This window comes from Gavialis gangeticus, unplaced genomic scaffold, assembly GCF_001723915.1.
Source record: "Gavialis gangeticus isolate Ggan-Ray unplaced genomic scaffold, GavGan_comp1, whole genome shotgun sequence".
In the NCBI taxonomy this organism is placed as follows: domain Eukaryota; kingdom Metazoa; phylum Chordata; order Crocodylia; family Gavialidae; genus Gavialis; species Gavialis gangeticus.
The window spans coordinates 6,294,015-6,301,111 of record NW_017729024.1 but is presented as its reverse complement, the minus strand read 5'-3'; the positions used below and the strand labels follow the sequence as shown (position 1 = coordinate 6,301,111).

General features: G+C 39.7%; 1 long non-coding RNA gene across 2 annotated transcripts in view; it reads right to left on the bottom strand.

The window, feature by feature from the left end:
• Window positions 1–3,628: 3,628 nt before the first annotated feature.
• The window catches only part of LOC109297213, a 50,077-nt gene continuing 46,608 nt past the window's right edge, over window positions 3,629–7,097 (bottom strand). The window contains exon 4 of one of the 2 annotated variants that reach the window (XR_002097245.1): window positions 3,629–3,749. This is a non-coding gene — a long non-coding RNA (uncharacterized LOC109297213). Of the gene's footprint in view, window positions 3,750–4,669; window positions 5,546–7,097 lie in introns of those variants that run through there. The other variant, XR_002097244.1, reaches the window with a different exon arrangement.

Genomic DNA, 7,097 nt, shown 5'->3' with positions numbered 1-7,097 from the left:
AAGTTTATCAGGGGTGACCACCAGTATCTGCGGGAACATTTGTTCACCAGAGCGCCCCAAGGGATGACAAGGTTGAACGGTCATAAACTACTGAAAAATCATTTCAGGCTGGATATAAGGAAGAATTTCTTTACTGTCCGAGCCCCCAAGGTCTGGAACAGCCTGCCATCGGAGGTGGTTCAGGCACCTACATTGAACACCTTCAAGAGCAAATTGGATGCTTATCTTGCTGGGATCCTATGACCCCAGCTGACTTCCTGCCCTTTGGGCAGGGGGCTGGACTCGATGATCTTCCGAGATCCCTTATGTCTATGAAATCTGTGAAATCTATGAAAGGTACTTTGTGTCCAAAAGCTCTCCCAACTCTACAATTCTATCCAATGAAAGATGTCACCAAAAAAAATCAAAATCAAAAACAACTCCCCGCCTTGATTCTAAGAAAAGGATGGAAGACCTGTTTCCCCTAGATTTATGTGATCAGTTAAATTTAGCATGGCCATGTACCTATGATGTTCCATGAAGTGGAAGATCGTAAAGTGTATTAAAGCGAGTCCACCAAAAAAACCCAAATCAATGGACATGATTTAGGCCTGTATATAATTTTGTCAGAAATACTGCACTATTCCTGATGCTTAGATAAGAAGAGCCAAAACCTCAAACACGAGGGAAACTAATAATCTTATTGTTATAGATTGTGTTAAACATCTTTGAAACTGGTAGGTTTAACTACCATCCTTTAAGAAAGCTGAGAGAGAGAGATAAATGCATGCTTCCATTCGAAACAAAGGCATATGCAAGACTTAGGTATCTGAACTGTGATGGCAGAGTCTTTGCTGGGTACTGCTCTAGGCAAGGAGTATGTGACAAAAAAAGAAAAACTGCTCAGGTAGAAAAGCAGAGTCCAGAAACAACATCTAAGCCTGATCTAGCATAGGTCCTGACCCACCAAAAGAGCCTAACAAGTGCAATTTTGGAGGGGATTGAGGGGGGAAGAGTTTAGGGGCAAGGCTGTGTCATTATGATGGGCAAGGGTGATGGTGATGGACATGAGGATGCATGGGTGTACACTGTGGACATTGTAACAGGAAGGTGTAAGATATAATTGTAACTACATGCTTTGGACTATGAAAAGAGCCATAACAACCACAGGACAGTTTAAGAGAGGTACTGTGATATATATATATATATATATATATATGTATATGTATATGTATATGTATTTATATTTGCAACAAAAATAATGTGTTGAAGTGGGCTGACAGGGATTCTTTAATTTCTTCTTTTCAAGAAAATGGGACTTGGTACATTCTTGTAAATAAAACCGTATCAAAGCTGCCTAACTCCAAACTGGAATAACCTAAAAGACCTGGAATTTTGGCTAACCATTCAGGTAAAGAGGGTAACATTATTTTAATTTTAATATGCATTAATCATGTCAAATATGAAATATCCTTTTCTGTGGGCTTCATAACAAATGACAAATACAATCTGCTTTCCTAGCAAAGTTATTTTTTAACATGAAGCATCATGGTCAATTGTGCAGAGCAGGGTTTTTTGGGGTTTTTTTTATTCTTTGACTTGTCATTTGTGGAAGTGACTTTATTTTTCTCTTGTGCTTTACTTAAATTATTGTAAAGCAAGTTCTGTGATTCAATTCAGTGAAAAAAATTGTTATAGTCAGAGCTCTTCAGAAGGGAACACAGTCTTAAACTGGAGGAAGGGAAAGACAATTGTTAACACTTCATTACTCTGGGCTTCATAATAGAGTTGCAGCAAATTAGCATTTGGTATTTGACATGAAATGGAGCTATGAACAAGCTGTTCAGTCAGAAGTTATTTGTTGAATCTATTGTCAGTTAGCACATAACTTCAGTGTTAGAGTACCTCCTGTAGTATTCAAGGCAGTTTCATGGTAGTTTTTATAAAAGAACACTGCAGAACAAAGCTAATTGGTTGGCTCTCTTCCCTGTCTGCATTAGACTTGTAGATCAGTGTTTAAAGTCACTTTAGGCAGAGCTTCAACTACTGGAAAACAGCTTCTGCGAGATGTTGGCTACCAGTGCTAACACAGCAAGTTACATTAATATTACATATTAAAAAATAATACACACAACACCCACACACATTCTGGACAAAGACTGATAAAAGATGAGTGAAGAAACCTGCCATAATTTACTCCCTTCATGTTTCACAAAAAGTTTGCAAATAATTTACATGTAATTGTTTAGATATTTTTGTGTGAACAAGTTTCAGCCTATAGTTTATTAAATGAAGTAGTTGTCAAGGATTAGATTGTAACTTGGACACACATCCATGCAAAGGAGTAAGATCAATTCTCACAACCCTATAGAAGCTATAGTGATGTTTGGGTCCTCGTATGTTGGAGAAAGCTGGGGTATTTGTTTGCTTATTCCCTCTCTTGGGGGAGTAAGTAGAGATGGTAGTAGAGTGGGTAGCTCTACTCCTTACTTGCCAGGTAGAGAACACAAGGCAGCATTGAAGAAAGGTAGTACTTACTGCCAACACAGGGTACTTTAACTTACATTGAATGTCTTCAGCTGAGAAAATTTGTCCCAGAGCTAGGTCTTATATATCTGTTTCCTGATCATAGACCATAGGTAGGTAATCAAATGTGTCCCTGGCCCTGAAGTACCTGCGGTAGTTTAAATTGAAATAAGAAAAAGCTAAATAACCAGAGAGATTGTGTAATGCAAACTTACCTTTTTCCAATCAGCTGTAGTGAACATGCATCCAAACATAAGATCTGTAAATATTTGCTGCCCTTCACTTTTCATAATCATTACTCATGGAGTTCACTAACACCATTAAAGAAACACTATATACAAGAACATAAAGCAAGTGAGATGTGACTGACTTCTTTTAACACGTGATTAAAATATAGGGAAAAAAATAAGATAACCAAATTATATTCCTTCCTCTGCCACAGACTTCTTGTATTTTTTTTGACAAGGCACTTTTGCTACTATATGTAAGTTTTCCCTGAGTACAATGAAGGCAGAACACAGAATAGGTACCCAAAGCAGCTGTTCCACGGAATACTGTACTTGTATCCAACCAATCAGTTTTCCCCACATTCCTGGAGCAAATAAGAAAGCAGTCTTTGAAAAGAGTGTTTGTACAGCAATATTTCACTGGCAGCAATGCAATGATTTATAATTATTTTGTTTGACATTTCATTTAGCATCTTAATTAATAATAATTTTAAAAAATAGCCCCTGGAGCCCCCTTCCAAGTACAGCTATTTTAAGTCCATAGAATTAATTGCAAATGAATACTGTCCATGAAATGTATAAAAAAGGAAAAAAGGAAAAATTATGAGATGTGAAAGAGAAGTCTAAATTGACATATCCATTTGGATCTCCCAAGGCATTGAGATACTACAGCAAAGCCAGCCATAGGTTTTTAGGCTCATCTAAGGCCTCTTGCAGGAATGAGGTTGAGTTTCCTACAAGAAACTCCTAATCCTTGTATTCAAAAATTAGATTCTGCTCTCTACACCTAAAGGCAATAGCATCCCAAAGGAGACACAGCTGAGTATACATGTTCAAATGATCTATGACAATTCTTCCACATTTGCTCTCCTGATACAAAAGCTTTCCCAGAGACACCTGAACAGACGTTCAAATATTGAATCCTTGAAGAGCAGAAAGCTTGCATTGCTGATGCTGTTCCACCAGGGGTTTCTTGTGTGCACATCTCAGTATACTCTGCAGACTCCCTCAGTCTGCCTGGAGACAGATAGCAGCAGTACATGAGGCAGCCCTGATTGGCTGACCCAGGCTGCTCAGTCAGCCCATGTCTTCCTGAAGCATAATGTAAAATTGTGAAAGGGGTGTATTCTGCTCCCTGCTAGCCTAGAGCAGCAGAGTCCAGTAAGCAAGACACTGGGCACATCTACACAAGATGTTTAACTTTGCATTAGCATAGTTTACTGCAACGTAAGCATGTGCATCCACATGTACACATGCTTACTACACAGTAAATATCCCTAATTGGCACTGAATCCTGCCAATGAGTATTAGTAGCTGATCACATATTTCTGCATGCAGAATAAGTCATAGAAACATTATGTCACAGAGGCACTAAGCTTCCAGTGAGCCCCTGTGACCATTTTGGCTCTATACCACCCCCCCTACACAGAGGAGTAGCTAAATGGCATGATTTAAATGTAAAAGAAGGTAAAGATCAAGAGGATATTTTGGTTCACAATCTGATTCTTATCAGGTACAGTCAGGATGGTGTTGTACTGGTTATATCAAGATTCATTGGGATAGTCAGCAAGGACTCCTTCAGGATACCGTTGGGGATAGTAGATTGCTACTACTTCAAAGCCCTTGTTAGCTGCAATAGAGACCACAGGCTCTCAGCTTATTGTTCACAAACCACCAAACATTAACATCACACTCATTCAGGCATGGCCCCAGCAAAGTTCATGTACAAGATAAGGCACCGGTATAAAATATGGTCCCTAGCTCAGTGCAAAATATTCAGGTTTCCCAGGCCCCTTTTAAACATTGATCAAAACAACTTTATACTTACAACATATACCTCATAGTTCCACCAATCACTAAATGTGTTTAGGTGACAATCACGTTCATTACATATTGCAACCTTCCTTCCAGTTAGCTCTGTTTTGGTGTCTTGTGGAACAGTGCAGTTTGATGGGTCATATTTGGTAGAATTTGAAATCAAGAGTGGTCTTAAGCAGGGCTGTGTCCTGGCTCTGATGTTTTTGGGATTTTCTTCACTGTCCTACTCAAATATGCATTCAGTGACTATTCAGAAGAAGTATACCTTCAGACCTGGATCCGATGGGAAACTCTTTAACCTCACTCATCCCAAAGTGAAAACGAAAACCTTTTTGCCGATGATGCAGCAATTGTTAGTCATTCAGATGCAGGACTGCAAAGTCTCATGGATCGCCTTTCTTGTATTTGTGATGGTTTTGGTCTGATTGACCCAGCACTATTGTCTTCTTTAGGCTAACAACAAGTTGACCACCCTCTGAAAGTTAGAATAAATGATGAACGCCTGGAAGTAGTTGAAAAATTCACTTACTTGGGCTCCACCATCTTGCAAAGTCTTGTCTTGGAAGCAGAATTTAACATTTACATTGGAAAGGCAAGCAATGCCATGGCTAAACTTCAACAGAGAGTTTGGAAAAACAGAGTGTTCACTCTGTCAACAAAGATGTCCATTGACAGTGCTTGCATACTTAGCTCTATATTGTATGGCAGTAGAACATCAACTCCTTATGCTAAGGAAGAAAGAAACTGAACAGTTTCCAAGTTTGATGGGTCTGCTGTATCCTGGGCATAACATGGTGTGACAAAATCTCCAACTTCACTGTTCTGGAATGAGCCAAGATATCCCATATGTTCATGCTCCTGAGACAGAGATGCCTTCATTAGTTAGGACATGTGAACCGTATAAGCAATGGCTGAATCCCCAAGGACATTTTCTATGGTGAGCTGGTCACTGGCAAATGTGAACTTGGATGGCCCAAACTCCATTTCGTTGATGTCTGCCAGAAAAACCTACATGAGCTGTGCATCGATGGCCATGCTCCGAATCATTCACTTCAGACTGCTGCGAGTGGAAAGCCACTGTGAAGCAGGGCTTACATTGCTTCAAGATGGAGGGGGTAAATGAGGAGCTAGAGAAGAGACATCAGAGGCAGGCAAGACAAAATGGTACTCAGCATGCCACTGCAAGCTCAACCGAGTTTGTATGCACAATTTGTTAGACAGTCTGCCTGTTGTGCATTGGACTCCTCAGCCACTCAAGAAGCTGTGGTGGTACTTGGTAACCTACGAAAGGTGCAATCCCCATGGTCTCCCAAGGCCAATGGATGCCAATGATGATGACTCATCTTATCCCTTGTTTTTCATCTACTGGCCAGCTGAGGGGCCTATACATTAATACTCCTAATGTTCTCAGTGTTTCCAGTTAGGCCATATGTGCTCAGCTTTCCAGACACCAAGGTCTCTGGTTCAAACTATTACTGAAACCTACTGTGGTTCATGGTGCTATCAGACCTCTGTACCATTTCTACATGTACTAATAGGTGGCCATAGCAAGCCATGCTCCAGCAAGGCCATTCTACAACACCGCATTAAAATCTACTTTGCGGACCCACAAACCTTAAGATGATGAAGAACAACAAAACATGCTCCTGATGGATTACCAGCTGAAATGTATAAGCATGGTGAAAAAAAGCTCTCTCATCAACTACTTACCATTATTCTGTAAACCTGGAAACATCAACAGATTCCTAGTGACTTGAGAGATGCCAGTATCATAACCATATTTTAAAAAAATGATAAATTGGATTGCAGCAATTACTGTGACATTGCACTCCTGTCTATAGCTGGGAAGATCCTTGCCCACATTCTCCTCAGTAGACTTACTCCTCTTGCCCAGGAAATTCTACCTGTGTTGTAGCAAAACCCCTGTTTTTCTTTTTTTTTATTTTATTTATTTATTTTAAAATGCATTCCCTCCCCTTCCCCAACCATTTATGACTTTTTCTCTCCCTCTCTATTCCCTATTGATAACTATAAGCAAGCTAAGATGTAGAATGAGCTTTAACATTTTTATTTTGGTAGCAAGTTTTTGGTTTTGGATATCCACTGTTTTATATTGTATAATTACTAGGTTTGTACTGATTTTTACTGTTGTATATTGTATTATTATCATTTTGGTATTGATTTTAATTGTTTCATATGGATATTGTATGGTTTAGGACTGTGTTTGTAAGTGAACCAAACTCATGTCAAGTTTCCATTTTGTATGTCAAGTCTCCATCTTGTGTCCTCTGCCCGGGCATCTCCTGTTTCGCAACTATATGAGTCATGTACCCTTCCCATGTAAATTGGTTCCCGGATGAATGAGAGTGATTGGGAATGATTGAAATACAATGGTAGCAGGCCTCTACTGAATGGCCTGTAACGACTGAGCCATCAGTTCGCATTGATTCATCCAGGAACCACAGACCTCACCCAGGAACACAGACAAGAACCCGGCATTTGAAAGACAAAAGACCCTGCAGAACCAGCAACTCTCACCATTACAGA